This window comes from Nicotiana tomentosiformis, chromosome 7 (assembly GCF_000390325.3).
Source record: "Nicotiana tomentosiformis chromosome 7, ASM39032v3, whole genome shotgun sequence".
NCBI lineage: Eukaryota > Viridiplantae > Streptophyta > Magnoliopsida > Solanales > Solanaceae > Nicotiana > Nicotiana tomentosiformis.
Genome location: NC_090818.1, coordinates 99,622,801 through 99,644,447, shown reverse-complemented (window position 1 = coordinate 99,644,447; position 21,647 = coordinate 99,622,801). Strand labels below are relative to the sequence as shown.

Below are 21,647 nucleotides of genomic sequence, written 5' to 3'. Positions count from 1 at the left end.
AGAGTGTAAAGCACGAAGGGTGATGCAGTGCATGATTTATTTATATTGTGAGCATGAAGGGTGATGCCGTGCATGAGTTATTTATATTGTGAGGAAAAGTGTAAAGCATGAAGGGTGATGCCGTGTATGATTTATTTATATGGTGAGGAAGAGAGTAAAAGCACGAAGGGTGATGCCTTACAATCTTATTTATTATTTAGTGAGGTTGAGAGTAAAAGCACAAAGGGTGATGCCATGCAGTTTTTCGTGCAGTCTTATTTATTATTTGGTGAGGTTGAGAGTAAAAGCACGAAGGGTGATGCTGTGCAGTTTTCCTTGATGTCTTAATTGCTCAATTCCTTTAAGAATTTTCGGTTTAATTCTGTCTTTACATTATTCTCATTCTTTATGTTGTATTCCCCCACTATATGTTCCCCTCCCATTATTTCTGTGTTATTTCATTATTTACTGTTGTTGCCACTAGCATGATTATACTGTTCAGGTTATATGTGGGTGTCTTGTCATAGACTCATCACTACTTAACCGAGATTAGGTCGACACTTACCAGTACATGGGGTCGGTTGTACTGATGCTGCACTTTCTATGCAGATTTTGATATCGGCTCAGGTTGATCGAGAGATCTGTCAGCGTTCACAGACCTTGAAGTCCCCGTCTATCTTTTATGTTCTACTATTTTCTTTCATTCAGACAATTGTATTTCTTTCAGGCTGTTACTTGTAGTAAATTCTAGAATGCTCGTGAATTGTGACTCCAGATCCGGGTGGTAGTAATTAATACAGTTTTATAATATTCCGTACTTATTATATTTCATCTTAGTTAATTATTGTTATTTACTGAATGGAAATAAGGAATTGGTTTAACGATTTTCTAACATTGGCTTGCCTAGCAAGTGAAATGTTAGGCGCCATCATGGTCCCGTCATCGGGAAATTTCGGGTCGTGACAATTATCTTGCACCTATCCTATAAAAACCCTATCTTCTCCCATTGATAACCTTCTTTTCTTATTCCTTGTTTCGATCGTCATTAGTCAATAGCTTTAGATTTAGTTAATATTTGTTAGGCATCTTATATATCTCAATTGTGGATCATCTTGGATAGCAACCAAGCTAGAAACTACGAGAATACTGTTTAAATCCAATCCCTGTGGATATGATATTATACTATACTATATTTGATTAGCGAGCAGAATTTAAGTGTGTGTTTTGCGCTCGTCAAACTTTAGCGCAGTTGCCGGGTATTGGCAATCAATAGTGTTTGAAATAGTTTGTTGTGCTAATTCATGAATTTGTTTTTAATTTTATTTTATTGTTCCATTTTTATGGTTGGTGTTCTATGACTGAGCGTAGGTTACAAGTTTAGATTGGTGCATGACTTGAGCTTCTACGAAAGAAGTGCTACCATATAAGCCAGAGATAGAAAAACAACTGCGACAGTTGAGGAAGGAAAGGAATCTCACCGAGACGTTAGAAAAGGTTTGGCAATCCTCAACCAAAGAAACTATGGCTGGAAACGTTGATGATAATATGGATTTGGCTGCAAGAGAAGTATCCCAACAATGGAAAAAGGCTGCACGGGATGCTGAGGAAGCAGCTATTAGAGATGCATAGATTATCTATGAAGAAGCGAGGGGTCGGAATATTGCTCAAAATCAACCCTTGGCTGTAGACCTATTCGGAAACATAGCTCCCATGCCCGGGAGATCATTAGGTGATTATGCTAGACCGGTCTACAATCAAGGCTTATCAAATGTGAGACCACCACCAATTGTAGCTAACGATTTTGAATTGAAGTAAGGGTTGCTTCAAACCCTTCGAAATTGCTGTGTCTTCAGAAGGAAGATGAATAAAGATCCAAATACATATCTAATGTACTTCAAAAAGATTATGAACACTTTTAAATATAATGGTGTGTCACAAGATGCAGTGTACTTAAGGGCATTCCCCTTCACACTTAAAGATAATGCAAAGCAGTGGCTTCGAAGCTTGCCTACGGGATCAATCAGAACATGGGAGGAGATGAATAGGAAATTCCTTGATAAATATTTCTCCTCAGCTAAAACGGGTAAGTTTAGATGAGATATCCATAACTTCTGCCAGAAAGAGACTGAAACTATTTTTGAAGTATGGGAGAGGTTTAAGGAGATAGTTCGAAAGTGTCAACATAGTGGAATTGAACACTGGATGCAACTGGATGCCCATTGATGAAGAAGACTCCAGAGGAGATAGTTACAATTTTTGATGAGTTATTTGAAGATGCAAATAAGTGGCCCTCTGAGAGTGCTAAAAGAAGAAGATCAACTGGTGTTCACCAAGTTAATGCTAATATATCTATGCATGTAAAGCTTGATGCCATGTCAAAAGAAATACGGAAGCTGACCTTGGCTACAATACAAAGTGACCTGACACAGCTTGTGACATATGTGGAATAAGACACCCTACTCATGAGTGGGAAGCCTCAATTGAGGAAGTAAATGCTATGGGAAATTACAACTTTAATGCATTGGCTCAGAAGCACCTCGGCATTTGAGGCTTTGGATATTTTGTATATGTGCCAGTAGCACCACCACAGCGCAGTAAGATGGTCCCCCAAAGAAGGTTAGGAATATATATTGGGTTTGAATCACCCTCTATTATTCGCTATTTTGAACCATTGATGGGAGATTTATTTACTGCTCGATTTGTAGATTATCGATTTGATGAAACAAATTTTCCACAATTAGGGGGAGAGAAAAAGGAAATCAAAAGAGAAATTGTGTGGAAAGTTTCATCATTATCTCATTTTGATCCACGTACCCTTATATGTAATCAGGAGTTCCAGAAGATCATCCATTTACAAAATATAACAAATCAAATGCCAGACACATTTACTGATTTGAAAAGTATAACTAAGTCACATATCCCTGTAGAGAATGTACCTATACGAATTGATGTCCCAGCAGGACCATCTACTAGCATAAGAACTAGTGAACCTAAAGCACGCCTGAAGCGTGGTAGGCCTTTGGGTTCTAAAAATTGAATTCCTAGAAAAATAAAATCGACAAATGATCAAAATGATATTATGAAGGGATCTCCTGAAGAGACCCAAGATTAGATTAGTTCTGAGATTCCTGAAGAAATCAATGAACCCGAGACTCAAGTGAGTGAGGAACTTTTAATAAGTTCTACTGGTGATGGGATTAATTTAAATCGATCTGAAATAGTGGTGGATAATATTTTTGCATATAATGTTGCACTTAACATTATGCAAGATAGTGAGGATTGTGAACCCTGATCTGTCGAAGAATGTCAACAAAGATCTAATTGGCCAAAATGGCAAGGGGCAATTCAATCAGAATTGAACGTACTTGCTAAAAGAGAGGTCTTTGGACCAGTAGTTGAAACACGTGCTAGTGTAAAACCAGTTGGTCATAAATGGGTTTTTGTGCGAAAAAGGAATGACCAAAATGAAGTTGAAAGATACAATGCTCGCCTTGTCGCACAAGGATTCTCACACCGACCTGGAGTCGATTATGAAGAAACATATTCACCAGTTATGGATGCCATAACATTTCGATATCTCATCAGTTTAGCCTTACGTGAAAGATTTGAAATACATATGATGGATGTGGTTATAACTTATCTGTACAAGTCACTTGATAATGAGATTTACATGAAAATCCCTAAAGGATTTAAAATGCTTGAAGCATATTCGAAATCTCGGGAAATGTATTCAATCAGATTACAAAGATCTTTGTACGGTTTAAAGCAATCTGGGCGCATGTGGTATAATCGCCTTAGTGAATATTTACTGAAAGAGGGTTACATAAATGATGTTATTTATCCATGTATTTTTATAAAGAAAATGACATTAGAATTTGTTATACTTGCTATTTATGTTAATGATATAAATCTTGTTGGAACTCCAGAAGAACTCCAAAAGACAATTGAATATCCTAAGAAAGAATTTGAGACGAAAGATCTTGGAAAAACAAAACTTTGTCTTGGATTGCAAATTGAACATTTAGAAAACGAGATCTTTATGCATCAATCTGCCTATACAGAAAAGGTCTTAAAATGCTTTTACATGGACAAAGAGCACCCATTGAGTACACTAATGGTTGTTCGATCACTTGAAGTGAATAAGGATCCGTTTCGACCTCCAGAAGAGGATGAGGAACTCCTTGGTCCTGAAATACCCTATCTCAGTGTAATTGGTGCATTTATGTATCTTGCTAATTCTACAAGGCCTGACATAGCATTTCCTGTTAATTTACTAGAAATATATAGCTCTTCTCCTACTCGGAGACATTGGAATGGGATTATGCATATTTTGCGATATTTAAAGGGAACTCTTGATATGGGTTTGTTTTATTCTAACAAAGGTAGTGCAGATCTTGTTGGTTATACAGATGCAGGTTATTTATCTGATCCCCATAAAGCTCGATCTCAAACTGGGTACGTGTTTATATGTGAAGATACTGTCATATCATGGCGCTCCACAAAGCAGTCAATTGTTGCTACTTCTTCAAATCATGCTGAGATAATAGCTATTCATGAAGCAAGTAGGGAATGCGCATGGTTGAGATCAGTGATTCCTTTTATTCAAGAAAAATATTATTTGGAGTGTGATAAAAGATCCACAATTTTATACGAAGACAATGATGCATGCATAGACCAATTGAAGGGAGAATTTACAAAAGGAGATAGAACGAAGCATATTTCACCAAAATTATTCTACACACACGATCTTCAGAAAAATGGTGATATTGATGTGCATCAAATCCATTCAAGTGACAATCCGGCACATTTATTCACTAAATCTTTGCCAACTTCAACTTTTGAGAAGATGGTATACAAGATTGGAATGCGGAGACTCAAATATTTGAAACAAGGTTTTCATCAGGGGGAGTAAAATACGCGGTGTACTGTTTTTTCCTTACTAAGGTTTTTTCCCACAGGGATTTCCTTATAAGGTTTTTAATGAGGCAGCTAGAAATGCATATTACTAAATATGTGTACTCTTTTTCTTTCACTAGGATTTTTTCCACTGGGGTTTTCCTAGTAAGGTTTTAACGAGGAACAATACCTTTTAATGAACATCCAAGGGGGAGTGTTATGAAAATAATTATATTGTGGATGTTCATTTATTACTCCGCTATAGATAATCTTCCTAAAGAGGATTATCCATTTAGTACTCTGTTGAAGTTTATCTACAAGCAGCTGATGCATGCAGGTTGCAAGCAGCTCAATGAAATAATTTGTACCAGCTTCTTATTAAACAGGCAAGTTGCAAGCAGCTCATACAGACAGCTTACAAGCAGCTAAAGAAAAGCCTTGCAGCTGCTTCCTGAAGAGTCTCGCAGCTACTTCCTTTCTTCTATAAATAGAGGAGTTTTCAGTTGATTATGTACATAAGTTTGAAGTTTGAATAATATATCAGTTTCTCTCTATACTTGTCTTGCTTTGTAGTTTTTATTTTATAACAGTTACTACATTTGTATAGAATATGACTCAAATAATAAAATATATTAATATTAATTGAAAGAAACATAATATATCTCATTAGATCTTAAGAAACAAAAGGAAGTACTAATCAAAGATATTAATATCACAGTAACTTAAAACATAAAAATATATTGTTTGGACTAAATAGTTAATATCATCATAGTAATAATCCAGAATGATGGTCTTCAAATGATTTCCGCAGCTTTTTATCATTTCAAAATCTTCCAACCGCTAAATTATCGAACATCAGACTGTATGACCTGAAATTATAAAATAAATGTGTTAAAGGATAAAGTATAATATAAAAATACATCTTGAAGATTCCATCATTGTTAGATACTTTGTCAGCCAACTCACTCACCTAACATCTATAAGTAGAAACAACTACATTCTTTTGATCGTGCATAACAAAGAATCAAAATCATAACATAACGAAGAACCATGGTCAAGCTTCAGCTATTATTTGAATATCAATGGCTTCATAGACATGATTTCTCCAATCATGTACATGTAGAGGTGTTAGTTCTGGAGTTCTGACAATAATTCCTAGAAAGATAGCAAGCTTTCGGCCCTCTTTCCTAATAGTTTGGTTACGATTATTAAACTTCACATCAATTATCTTCCATGACGGAAGTTTCTAAATATCTTTTAGTAAAGTAGGCCCACAAACCTTTTTTTCTTCTGAATTACCTAGAATGAAAAAGAGAACATAATGATAGGTAGTACAATAGCTATTTAGGGAGTTCTGAATGGCATATCTCCAGCTGATGAAATACATATTGAAGCTGATGCAGATGGTAAATGAGCTGGTCAAAATATTAAAGTTGTCCCTAAGGCTATCACTGATCGAGTGGAGAATAAAGCTGGTGTTACGCAGGTTTATAGGCAGCAACAGACTTTGAATTTGCAACCAGGGAATCATAAAACTGTTGCTACTGTGAATCTGATGACTGTAGCTAATGTTTCTGTGGATCATGCTATTGGAAAATGCTTGGAATTAACAGAAGATAAAGGTGTAAAATATCATGTTGTTGGTCAAGGATCAGATGTCATTAAGCCACTAAATACAATATTTGTTTCTACGCATGCTACAGTTCTAGTCGACCCTGTCGATGTTTCACCTGCTCCTAATGGAAGTGATCTTGTGACCGAGAAGCAGATTGCATATGGAAAGGGTTTGGAATCAACAAAAATTAATGGTGATAACTCACAGATTGTTGTTCAAGGATCATATGTAAATATGTTGTTGCCTACAGCAGGAACTGATGGAGGAGCTGCTGTAGCCTCAAAGTTGGAGGCTATTGTTACTTTGAATCCAGTTGGTTATCAAACTAGTGTTGGGGTTGTTAACCTACTCCTGCAGTTGGTGATCTAGTTGGTAAACCATCAGGTCCAATCTCACATTCTCAAGATTTGAATAAGTCAAAAGGGAGAGGCTTGTCAGTAGTTAATCGTGTCCAATTGTCACCTAGCAAAAGGAATGTTCCAGCTCTCAAAAATCAGATTAGTGCAGCAAAGAATGTCACTGTCTCTAACTCATTTGAGACTTTGTTGAATGAATAAGTTCTGGAGGATATTATGAAGAAAGGGTAACAGATTGATCATGATAAAAGTTACAAAACTAGGAAATCTCCAGGCAGTGTAAAACAGTTGCAACAGTCCAAGAATCAAGTAAGGATGGGAATCGTTAAGATATAACTTTTGTAAACACTTGTGATGTGAATTGAAAGCAAACAAAAAAATTTCACTGTAAAACTATTGGAAGCAGAATACAACATTGATTTTCACAGTAAATTACAAAATTTTCATCTTGACTGTTGATGATGATTTTTTCCAAATCATAGAACTAAGAGCATTGCATGATCAATTGATTGTTTGGAAGAGAGAGTAAACAACTGTCCTAGGGATTAACTGGAGTTCAACAATCATATTCTTATTAATGATTTGCACCAAAAAAATTAAGCCAAAATCTTAATCAGAGAAATGCAGGATTTTATATGCAATAACACTTGTTCTTAAAAAGAGTGGAAAGATAAATGCAGCTAAGAGTAAAGACCAAAGTTGGCAACTTTAATGAAAGAAATAATTGTAGTGATTGCAATAACTAAATTTGAACAACAGCAACAAGAAGGCAACTTCAAAATCATTAAAATAACAGTGAAATAAAAGCTACTACAACAATATTCGATCTACGGGACTCAAAACAAAGACATACTAGTATCCCTGAAAAATAACCTATATTTATTTCTTCATAGAAGTCTCAGTAACAACGTCTTCACTTAACAAGGAGGCATGGTCATTGCATCCTAAGAATATAAATATAATCGTGCTGACAATAGCCTTCAGATACAATCGTGTAATACTACAGAAGCATTACCTGAATCGTCATCATGTTGAATCTCAGTGCCACCATCAGAACTATTCAATTCATTAGATTGACCATCATATGCTTGGGCATCAGAGTAGTTCTGACTATCCATCAACTGCTCAATATATGGCTGGGCTCTAGAGTAGTTTTGACCATCCATCAAGTGCTCAATATAAGGTCTCACATGTTCATCATAATCTTGTTCAATTACCAGTTGGTTGCGACATCTAGTTTGCATAGTTCCTTTTCCAAAATAAATAAATTATCTATATGCATTAAGTTATACTAGTACCAAATTAACTCCAACCAATCAGCAGCTCACACGCAAAATAGGAGGAAACATCGTCCTCATCTCAACCCGTGAAAAACAATGAATAGCAATTCGTGCACACGAATAAAGCCTTGCGATAGATATAGCTAAAGAGATAAAAAGTGTAGATGCACCAGCAAAAACTATTGTCCAGCGATAATAACACCTTAGCATATTACAATACAATGGTTACAAGCAGCAAAATATAAGTAAAAGAAAGCACAAAGAATTGACTCAAATCAACTAATACAAACATGAAAAATCCGTAGCTGACTAACATGCATCTTCTATAAAATGACTCAAATTGAAAGCAAAAAAGTATATTTATTCAAATTTTTGCAGTAAAAAAATCACAAGAAGTTCTTAAATAACACTTGTAAGAAAAATATTCTATAAGTTCCACCTATCTTATTTAGAATCATATTCATTTTCATTTTCATTTCCTCCCTCAATACTAGCTTTACCATCATTTGGAGAAGCTTGAGAATGTACGTTTGTATCAATTACTATCCCATCGACACCACTTCTTACCTAATCATTATACTCATCTTCTAGACACGAGTATTTTCTAAGAGAGCCAAGTCAGTGGCATCACTCTCCATTGATGACTCAAACTGCAAACTATTTTCCTCTCCCATATTAAAAATATCTTGAGGTTTAATTAAACTAGGGAAAAACCATTCATGATCTTCAGGATCTTGTACAAATATTACTTGTTGGGCTTGTTATGCAAAAATAAAGGGCTCATGATGTTCTCGATCGTCAGAGTCTGTTTGGTGTGAGAAATTCACAAGTGTGAAACCCAATTCATCTTCCTTAACTCCTCTACCTTTGGTTGCATCAACCCAATCGCACTTAAATAAGACAACCTTAAATTATTCATAGTAGTTTAATACCACAATACTATTCAATCTGCCATAATATATGATATTTACAGGCTTTGGAGTATTTTCACTTGTACTTGCATAACTTTTAGTCTTTGAAACGACCATAACACCACTATTTTGTGTCACCTTTAATTATTCACTTTGCTTCATTCGAAAACGATACCCGTTATTTACATCGAACGTATTAAATCTTTTCAGAATGTAACTCAACCCTTGTGTAAGGACTTTAACATCCTTTAAGATGTTAGATGTGTCTCCAAGCTCCATTACCTAACCAAATAAAAGATACAACTATAAATGCGGATATCTCTACAAGGAAAATAATTTAACGTAACCAATGACTTAGTCCTACTACTTACTTGCTCCTTGAACCACTCATGAAATGTATCGAAATGCACACGATCAAGTTGATGTTGAGTCAAACGACTCTTACGATGTGATCTCTTGATTTCAGCAATATGTTTCCTATTCATGTAACTCGCATATATTAATTTTGTTATCAATTTAGTAATATACATATATTAAATAATAGATATAACACTTACTTTTTATAATTCTCAACCACTTCTAACTCGCAATTGAAAAGCACATGTCGATATGCTTGCAACCTTGTTTTCTCATCCAACTCAAATACATCTACAACACCGTACTACTCCCCAACAGTGGAAAAAGACATTCTTCTTTACTAGTCTCATGCTCAATCTCATCACCACATTTTCTTGAATAATAAGTCCTTGAATCTCCACCCTCCAAATATCGTGAGCAAAATGCCATACACTCATTTGCTATGTATGCTTATACTATTAAACCTTATGGACATGCTCGATTACGAACATATGATTTTAAAGTACACAAATACCTATGGAATAAAATAATGGTATTAGTTTGATATTATAATATTTAACAACTAAAGATATACAATAAAGTTTCGGTTATATTCTTCATACCTCTCAATTGGGTACATCCAGAGATAATGTACTAGCCCCGCATGTTTAGCCTCAATTGCCAAGTGAATTACCAAAAGTATCATAACAGTAAAGAATCCTGGGAGGAAATATTTCTCCATAGTAGACAATGTTTCTAGAATTATTTCTTCAAGTAATTTTAACTCTTCTACTTTTAGTTCTTTGCTACAAAGAACACGAAGAATGTGCATAGTTCAATTAAAATGGAACTAACTCTTTTAGCTACTGATCTCCTCAAGGCAAGGGGAAGAAGTTCTTGCATTATAACATGACAATCATGATTTTTTAACCCAAATATCTTTCGTTTGAGAATGCAACATGAGATATTAGACGCATAACCATCTGGAAACTTGGCATTTTGTAGTACTTCATAAAACAACTCTTTTTCCTTTTGAGACATTGTGAAAAATGTAGGAGGAAGATATGCTTTCCCACTAGCTCGATATTGAGGCCATAAACTTGGTCTTATTTTCATCTCCTTCAAGTTCAATCGAGCTTTTAAGTTATCTTTAGACTTTTTACCAAGATCCAATAATGTATAAATTAAGTTATCACACACATTCTTTTCTATGTGCATCACATCAAGATTATGGCGCACCAAGTTAGACTTCCAATAAGGAAGATCGAAAAAAATACTCCTCTTTTTTCATGTGTTTTTCATCACTCCACTTACCCCTTCATTCGACTGGCCGAGAGTAAATTTTATATATTTAAATTAATTCAACAATAGTGACCCAGATACTGGACAAGATGCAGGTCTTGTTTCTTTAGTACCATCAAACGATTTTGCATCATTCCGATATTTGTGTCCTGACTTCAAGAAGCGTCGATGCCCCATGTAACAAAACTTTCTGCCATGTGTGAGCCTTCTAGATTAATTGTTTATGTTACAAGTAGGGCATGCAAACCGACCATAAGTGCACCATCCAGAGAGAGTACCATATGCAGGAAAATCATTTATAGTCCACATGAGAGTTGCTCGCATTTGAAATATCTCCTTAGCAGAGGCATCATATGTTTCTATCTCAACATCCCATAATTCATTTAACTCTTCTATTAAAGGTTGTAAAAAGACATCAATATTATTTCCAGGAGCTTTTGGTCCAGGAATAAGTAAGGACAATATGAAGAACTCTTATTTCATGCACATCCATGGTGAAAGATTATATGGCGTTAAAATCACTGGCCATGTACTGTGTACAATTCGCATTGTGCCAAATGGATTAAACCCATCAGAAGCTAATCCTAGGCGCACATTGCGAGGTTCTCCAGTAAATTTGGGATATTTACTATCAAAATTTGTCCAAGCTTCAGAATCTGCAGGATGTCGTAGAACTCCATTTGTTTCGCTGCCATCGCATTGCTTTAGAAGTTTCTGAATACATAAACAATCTCTGTAGCCTTGGTTTTAAAGGAAAATACCTTAGGACCTTGGTTGGAATTTTTCTAGCATTATTTTTTCATCTAGAAGCCCCACAAACTTTGCATTTATTAACATTCTTATTAGCAAACTCTTTCCTAAAAAACATGGAATCGTTAGGACAAGCATAAATTGGATCGTACTTTAAGCCCAAGCCTTCAACTATCTTTTTGATCTCATAGAAAGAAGGAGGCAATTTGTCTCCTTCAGGAAGGGCATCTTTCAATAGTCCAAGCAAATAATTAAAATATTCATCTGACCATTTCAACGTGCATTTTATGCGATACATATGCAGCAAAAAGGACAATTTGCTAAACTTCTTACATCCAAGATACAGTTCTTCATTTGCCTCCTTCATGAGCCGTTCAAACATATCCACCTCTGGATGAGCTTGATTTCCAGATGGATGAGCAGTGTTCTCTTGTACGTTTTGCTCCATGCCACTGCTTTCACTAATGTCAGTATCCATGAATTGTGTAACACCTCCAAATGCATCATGTATCATTCCTCGCATATCATCTCCCCTTAGAGTTGACTGGCTGTGGATATTTTCTCCAGCATTGTTTGATCCCTTTAGAGACTCTCCATGACAAAACCAAGTATCATATGACATTATAATATCATTAATCACAAGATGATCATATGATTTAGCCCGATTTGCTTGATGGATAAGCACACACTCCGTACAAGGACATGAAATGTTTTCTCCACGTTGTTTTTTTAGAAAAGGCATGATTTAAAAAATCTTCTACTCCGTCCAAATATTCTTTACTAACTCTATCACAATACATCCATCTTTTATTTTTAGGATTGTCCATGGCGATCAAGATCTTCCTTTCATTTCAATATTTACTGCAAGAGCTACAAATTTGTTAGTAAAAAGGAGAATCTAATCAAAAAGGTAGTTCAAAATAAAATAACCATCCTATTAGTAGGTAATTCCACATCTCAAAGATATCATTTTAACAATTGAAACTACCAAATATAAATCTATTAAAACTATCATTTTAACGATTAAACTATTGAACAGTCAAACTATCTCTAATTTCTTCTATGATTTTCACATATTAGTTCAATTTGTTTTAGAATAGAATTATTAAACTTATAAGTTACACTTCTTCTATGGTTCTCATATATTGGTTCATAAATCCTTTAAGCATAGAATTATTAAACTTATTTTTTATAGAAGAACCATATATCATATATTTTAAAATTTTCAAAACTTACTACACATATTTGTTGAATTTTCAGATATATACTTCATTATTACCAATTTGTTTTTAGCTCTTTTGTTTATTGAGCGTAAGTTTAACTAGTTCTAAAGCTAAATGGAATATAAGTTAGTTTATATATTAAAAGTATACAATTATAAATTAAAAAAGGCAATATAATTGCGATGAAATCATCCATGTAAAGTTTCAGTTAAAGACTACTTAAACCAAACATGACAAGAAAGAGACAGAGTAAATAAACTTATAAAATTCAACAAATTATGCAAAGCCTAAAAGGGTGTGGACTTTTTTAACAATAAGACGATGATTGCAGTGACATGTGGCTACTACATGGGGGCTGAATCGATATGGAATATTTTTCTATTTATAAACAGATCATAGCCATCATAGTACAAACATGTAAATGAGAAAGAAATCTAGCCAAAGACAACTTGCCAATTTTCACCATAATGGTTCATAAACTTTTTAAGAATAGAATTATTAAACTTATAAATTATACAAATATTTTAAGGCTGGACAATCTGTGCGATGCAGACCAACTAACATACAGACTTTGGCAAAAGAAAAAGGGCACAATGGAAACATTGTGGAGTAAATTCTCAATGCGATACAATAGTATAACAACCCAGGATGGATTTCATGAAAGGAAAGGATTCAATAGGAGGATAAACAAACTTCTGGGAAAAAGCAGTGCATTTGTAAAGTACAGGACTTTGGAGTTAACTGTTTTATCTTGTTGTACAGGTGATGTTACTGTGTCCATGAATTACCACTAGAAGGGTTATCGTAATGGAATCAATGACTCAATTGATGAAGTTAAGGGGCAACAGCATAACCAAAACATGCTACTGTAAACCAATGGGAGGAAACAGCTAGGGATACTATCAAAATTCATCAGACAAGTAAAGACAGCATATGATAATGGACACATAGAATGGTCTGTGCCCAAAAATTACAGTATATTGTATGAAAATGCAAGTACTGTACTAGATTCCAGATGTATAAATTGCAGCAACATACACGAGAAGAGAAAACAATCCCACTGTCTAGAAAAAGGGTCCTCATGCTATCATGCTACGATGCAAGAAATGCACAACGATAATATCGAAGTGAACTATCAATCTAACAATAGCCGGATATCACAAATGACTTAGCAAATACAGAAAAAGCTATACTTTCAGAAATTCACAGCATATTTAAAATCTACAGCCAAACATGAAGTCTAGAAATTAAAGTTTTCTAAGATGTAAATAATCGAGCAGCATCAATCTAAAATATATTGCAAAATGATTGCAAGAAATCGATTTAACAGGGGAAGAACAGAAATTAACAGGGGAAGATGAGAAGGTAACAGGGACGAGAGAACTTACCTGGAAAAGAATCGACGAGGACTATTAGACTATGGCAGGCCATTGACGCAACAACAATTTAGGTTTTCCTGTGGCAGCGATGGTATCCCTTTCTATTAAAGGGAATATATTTTCCTAAACATTTCTAATTGGAGGGAACCGATAATCTCGTCCAATGGTTTCCTAAACTTTTCGAATTGGAGGGAACCGGTAATCTCGTCCAGTGTTTTCCTAAACTTTTTGAATTGGAGGGAACCGATAAATCTCGCCCAAACAAATTGGAGGGAAGATGTTTCTCTTTAAGCGTGAAGGGAAAAGTTAAAATAATAAAAAAATAAATTCAATTAGTTATTTTTAATGGCAATTATATTTTTATTGCCGGTAAAAAGATATCCTTTACTAGCTAATAGTCATGTGCCACTAATTTTTCAGCTTAAAGAATTTATTAGCAACTATTGCCTTATTTTCGCTAAATAATTGCCGCCAAAAGTCTTTTTTTGTAGTAGTGTGTCTCTCAATAAGCGTGTGTTAGCCTAGTGTGTTTGTGTGTCTGAGTACTTATATCAGCTATTTGTCGTGAGTTCATCTCCCTGCCTTGTTCTAGATTCTTGTGACAAACCAATTTATGCCTAGAATATGTTCTAATTCCTTTGGAATCATTCATGCTCAACTTGCTATTTTTCTAGGGTTAATTCATGATTATACTGTTATACATGACACGTTTCCATGCTATTTGCAAACTTTAATACGTGCTCCCTGATTTGTTCAATCCTGTGTTCTTTAATACTTCCTAAGACATCGATGATGAAATTCAATATCTAGCCTCTTCTCCTATATATGGCCATGCCTTAGTGCCTGCATGTCCTGTCAATCTAGAGTTGATATATTTTCACTTATCATGAGTTCTGGTAGTGTTTTGAACCTTTTGTACTATGACTGATACTCAACATGTTAAGTTTTCATGTTCAATTGAGTGATTGCTTGTCAACTATTGTAGACCATGCCACCAACCTATTTGTTATACTATTTGTGATCATACTTTCATTAGGCTCTCTTGCTAGTAACTTCCATGTGAAGACTGCTATTCCACTTGATTCGTGTCTATGATGCTGTAAGACTTTCATGTTAAAACTCTTGTATCTAAAGTCTCTTAGGCTCAATCTGGATCATGTTTTACTTTGAAACATGGAATGATTTTCTAACCTGTGATGTTCAATCTGAACTTAATTCTGGAAATACAACATGAGTCCACCTTATGTATGTCTTGTATGCTTTCCTAAGCTTCATATGTTCCTATCTATGTGCCTTAGGTTAGAAACTACTGTATGTAAGCTTCAAAAGTTGTTTATTTAATTCAGTTTATAGTTTGGCACTTGTATGGTTAAGTTTGGAATCTAATTGGGGAAGTAAGTCATTCATTTGGGTCTAGTTGGTCCGTGGGTGTTGTTGGACCTGGGCATTGGATTCAGGTATACTCTAATCGTCCTCGTGAGCCTGGAATTTGGGTATGCTGGTTGTGTAAAGAGTAAGGCTGTTGAAGCCCCAAAAACGTTACTGGATTTTTCCATGTTTGGCCTGTAACTATTTTATTGGGCTTATAGTTGTTTCATTCAGTAACTAGTCATACCTGGATTTGTATTATTTTATTTGGGCCTGTAATAATTTGTAATATCGAATAATGGAGGAATTACTGAAAATGGGGGGATGGGATACTTATTCTCTTGCATGAATGGGTAGAAAATTCTGTCTATAGGATTTTAACTATTTTGTTTGCTTTACATGCCCCATCTTTTGGGAGTTATTTGTACAACATGCTGATTTATTCGGCTAGAAAACATGACTTAGGGCTAATCCAATGTTAGAAAGTATGCCTATAGGATCTAAATCGAACATGTTGTTGCTGCCTTATTCCTGCACCTAGATATCAATGCTATAGGATGTCAACACAATAACGAAAACTGCTCGCTTTGCTATATTTCCTCCTATTACGTGATTCACCTAGATATTATGTCTAGAGGATGTCAACCCAAGTAATCAAAACTGCCCCTATTGATATCTTTCTTCTGTTATGTGGCCCTCCTAGAAAGCATGCCTATAGGGATAAACAAACAAATTTACGCTCTTAATGACTCCACTGCCCAGATACAAATTGTTTAGAGATCATGTCTTTAGGATGATATTACACACATAGAAAGCATGGCTATAAGATCCTTTGTGATTTATGTTAAGTCCTATTTTTTAAGATTGTGCACGTTTAGTTTTTGCATTTTTTTTAAGCAGCCTAAGGGAAGTCTAGAACAACCAAAATAGTAGGTCCAAAGACTCTTGGACCATAGGTGTGGGGCAGGTAAAGCATACGCCGTGGTTTAGAATTGATCTAGAAGACTTTTAGGTAAAAAACTTCAAGATAGTAATTGGGTAGTAGGAGATGATAGTATGTGCCCACTGAATAATATGAAAACTCTTATACTTAAGGGAGTTGCGAAGTATTATTTATGTTGCACGGGGTGATCCTTTAGGCTAAAAAACTTAGGACCCCCTATATTGGTTACTACTTGTATATTTGTTTACTGAACTTAGATTGAATTAGGTTGTATCTTGTAATTCTCAAAAGATTGTACTAATCACTTATTAGTGGATAAGCTACTTCTTCCATATGTGTACTTTCTTTTATCACTTGTTTTATCTTATAATTAGTGATTTGGACTCCCTGACCATCTTTAATTGATATGATCACATAGGGTAATTATAATTTGATAATCCACATAGTGTAGAATTCGGCAGGGAACCACAGTTGTGGACCTCCAAGAGTGCCTAATCCCTTCTCTTTGAGATAATTTGAGCCCTTACCCGATCTTTGGTGACACGGACTAGAGAAAATAGAGTTATTTGCAAATAGTTTTCCTAACACACCTTAAATACTCTTTAAAAGAGTTATCACATGTCGAAACCCGGTTGCGCGAGAAAACGGGACGCGACACCCGTCCATCTAAGGATGAAATGTCATACTCTCAACATGCGTGCATAAATCAGCTGCAAATCTCTCTAGATATGCGATGTAAACTGAGTGCCATGATCCAAAATGATAGAAATAGGTACTCCATGCAAGAAAACAATATCCCGGATGTGGATCTTAGCCAACTGCTCCAAAGTGTAGGAAGTCATAACATATATGAAATGCGCTAATTTGGTCGGTTCCCAATTTGGTCAACCTATCCAAAATGACCAAAATGGAATCAAACTTCATCAAAGTCCGTGGAAACCCTACAATGAAGTCCATAGTGTTGTGCTCCTACTTCTATTCCGGTATATCAATCTCCTGAAGCAAACCACCCGATCTCTAGTACTCATACTTGACCTGCTGGCAGTTTAAAAATCATGCAACATGCCCAACAATGTCCTTCTTATCGTTCTCCACCAATAATGCTACTTCAAATCATGATACATATTCATAGCATCTTGGGTGAATAGAATACCTCGAACTGTGAGCCTCCTCAAGAATCAACTACCTCAAACCATTCACATTAGGAACATAAATCCGACCCTGAAGTCGCATTACACCATCATCACCAATAGACACCTTCTTAGCATCACTGTGCTGCACCGTGTACTTAAGGACAAGAAAATGAGGATCATCATACTGGCGAGCCTTAATGCGCTCAAACAAGTATGACTCAGATACAACACAAGCAAGAATTCTGCTCGGCTCCAAAATGTCCAATCTCACCAATATATTGGCCAACGCCTAAACATCCATAGTCAAAGGACTCTCCACATCAGAATGAATGCTAAACTCCCCATACTCTCCATCTTTCTACTTAAAGTGTCTGCAATCATATTGGCCTTCCCCGGATGATATAGTGATATCCTAGTCCTTCAACAACTCCAACCATCTCCGCTCACTCAAATCTTTCAGTTTAAATTGATGCTGGAGACTTCGATGATCCATATATACATCACAAGACATGCAATATAATCTTGAGCGCGTGCACAATAGTTGCTAGCTCCAAATTATGTACTGGATACTTCTTCTCATTGGGCTTCAGCTGGCGTGATGCATAGGTAATCACCCTACCGTCTTGCCTCAACACATATTCAAGACCAACCCACGAAGAATCACAATAAACCATGTACAACCCCAATCCTAAAGGTAAAACCAAAACTAGAGTCGTGGTCAAAGTAATCTTGAGCTTCCGAAAGCTCTCCTCACACTCGTCCCACCATCTGAATAAATCACCTTCTAAGTCAATCTAGTCAATGGAGTTTCTATAGACGAAAACCCTTCAACAAACCGATGGTAGTAACTAGCCAAACCTAAGAAACTCCTAATCTCCATAGCGGTAGAGGGTCTGGGCAAACTCTAAAGTACCTCAGTCTTCTTCGGATCCACCTTGATCCCATCACTAGACACCACATGGCCCAAGAATGCCATGGAGTCCAACCAAAACTCACACTTGGAGAACTTAGTATACAACTTCTTCTCACTTAAAATTTGAACCACAATCCTCAAATACTGCGGGAATATTTCATCAATGAACACAATGATAAAAGAATTCAAATAAGGTTGGAACACACTGTTCATCAAATTTATAAAAGCATACACGACATTAGTAGAGCCAAAAGAGATCACCAAGAACTCATAATGGCTATAATGGGTCTTGAAAGCCGTCTTAGGAATGTCTGAAGCCTTGATCTTCAATTGACGGTACCTGATATCAAGTCAATCTTCGAGAACAACCTAGAACCCTGAAGCTAATCAAATGAAACATCGAATATTCGGTCTGATGAAACCCTTATCCAATAGCTCCTACAACTGTTCCTTCAACTACGATGGTGCCATGTGATACGCTAGAATAGAGATGGGTTCAGTTCCCGGCACCAAATCAATACCAAAATCAATATCCCTATCGGTATGGCATTCCTGGTAGGTCTGCAGGAAATACATCTGGAAACGCCTTTACTACTGGAAGTGACTCAACAGTAGGAGATCAACACTAACATCTCTCACAAAGTCCAGATACGCCAAACATCCCTTCTCCACCATCCGTTGAGCTTTCATAAATAAAATCACTCTACTAGGAGTGTGACCAGGTGAACCTCTCAATTATAACATCGGCAACCCTGACATAACCAACGTCACTGTCTTAGTGCGATAATCAAGAATAGCATAATACAAAGATAACCAATCCATACCCAATATTACCTTAACATAGACCATATTGAGCAATAGAAGATCAACCGTAGTATCATAAACCCTAATGGTAATCAGACAAGAATGATACATAGGATATACCACAATAGGATTACCAACAGGTGTAGACACATGAACTAGAATATCAAGAGAACCACGAGACATCCAAATAATGAGAAACATTTGATGACATATAAGAATAAGTGGAACTAGTGTCACATAATACTGAAGCATCCATGTGATACGCTGAAACAATACACGTGATCACGATATCTGAAGCAACGGCCTCTAGCCTGGCAAAATATGCATAGAAAGGCGTCGGTTCACCCCCTGACTGACCTCCCTCTCTAGGGCAACCTCGAACAGACTAGGGCCAACCCCTAGATGGCTATGCAGGTGGTGTATCTATTGGCGCTGGAACCATAGGTTGGGTTTCCTAATGCGGTACACTACTCAGAAGTCTAGGGCAATCCTTCTTGAGATGACCTAAGTCCCTACACCCAAAGTAAACCATCCTCTGGCGAGCCTGCTGGCTTTGTGACTGCCCTTGGGAACCTGAATACCAGCTCGAAGAACCTTGAATGGATAGCACACGATGTGAACTCTATGCTTGCAATGCACTAAAAGATGACTGGCCTGGGCAAGCACTGTATGGACCGTGGCTGACTATAGGACCATGAAGAACCTACAAAGATGATGAGTGGGCTTGAAAGGACGACCTCTACTATGATGTCCCTGGCCTCCATATGAAGAATCACCTGAACCACAAGTCCTCTTGGAGTCTCGCTCCTCTCTTTCCTACCTACAAATATATTCCAATTACCTGGTGATCTCAACAACCTGATGAAATCTAGTATAAGACTCTGCCTCCTAGGCCATCCCATATCAGATACCAAAGTCTAGGCCCTCAATGAACCTCTTAACTCTCCCTCTCAGTAGTGATCATGAACATAACATGACGTGCCAACTCGGTGAACCTCATCTCATACTGCATCATGGTCATACCTTCCTAGCATATGTCTCAAATACACTGCGTAACTCATGCCACGTAAGTGGTGTTGCGCCAGCTAGCCTACTCAACTCATAGGTCTGCCACCACTTATAGGTTGGCCCTGTCAGTTGGAAAGTAGTAAAGTCAACTCCATTTGAGTCCACTAGATCCAAAGTGCATAGAATCTGTTGAAACTATTCAAGGATCGGTTGCACTGGTAGGACCCCCTTATGTTTGATAACCCTGAGCTTGTTGCTCTAGTGTACGTGCGGCGGGTGTTTGGGCTCCTCCCATGAGGTAGCTGGTGCAATTGGTAACCCGCCAGAGCCAAACTCGTATACAAACTTAGAATCTAAGCCAAAGTCTCTAGAAGACCTGGCATAACAATAGGTCCCTTCAGAGCCTGAACTGGTCTGACCAGCCCAACATAATCTGGAACTTGCTCCTCAACAGAATCAACTGGTGGCCCCACAGTGGCTGCTTTATCTGTAGTGTGTGCCCCACCTTAGCCTTGACCTCTGAATCGCTTCTGAAGTCCCTAGCAAGGGCATTAGTGCTTGCTCAGCTGATCCGGCAGATAGCATTCTCACCATTTGTGAGAGAATAGAAGAGCAAATATTTAAACTTTAGCATAAGCAAAACCACAGGATAAAGAATGAAAGAAAGAGAAGTTTTTCTTAACAGTTTGGTAGCCTCTCGAAGATAAGTACAGACGTCTCTGAACCAATCCGCAAGACTCTACTAAACTTTCTCATGACTCGTAAAACCTATGAACCTAGGCCTTTGATACTAACTTATCACTACCCAAAACCTCCATTAGTCGTGATGGCACCTAACCCACTTGCTAGGCAAGCCAATGACCTAGTAATAATCAAATATGATAACAAAGTACAAGATATATAAGTCTAAGTGTCAAATATCAAAAATATAGACTACGTCAATATATACAACCCCATAATTAGTAATAAAGAGTCATGAGCTCTACGACAGAAGTACAAGTCTGGTAAAATAAAATACTGTGTAAACAACAACAATAATAGTGATAGAAATGGAAAGAGACGCCAAGGACTGTCGTCAGATGCAGCTCTACCTCGTCTCTCATTAACTCAACAATGATCCAACACAGCTCTCACCTAGGTCCCACACCTATATCAACACAATTAAGTGTGGAGTATTGTATGGTACAACTGACCCCATATACTCTGTAAGAATAATGACTAACCTTGGAGGGGTAGTGGCAAGAATCACCAATGATACTCACGTGATAAATCTGTACAAGTTATGAATACAAATATACGTATCAACAATATGGGAATCTACGTATAATATACAGATAAGGCCTACGTTGCAATAGAGAAGAAAGGCACTAGTATGGAACAGAACAACAATTCAACATATAGAGATGATATACATATATGGAGAAATCAATTTCATAGATAAAGACATATAG

At 36.6% G+C, this 21,647-nt stretch overlaps 1 non-coding gene across 1 annotated transcript; it reads right to left on the bottom strand.

Annotated features, from left to right (window-relative positions):
* Positions 1-2,064: 2,064 nt before the first annotated feature.
* LOC117277956 (small nucleolar RNA R71) lies at positions 2,065-2,171 on the bottom strand. The gene has a single exon (XR_004508274.1). It is a non-coding gene; the product is annotated as a small nucleolar RNA R71 (small nucleolar RNA).
* Between the last annotated feature and the right edge of the window lie 19,476 nt (positions 2,172-21,647).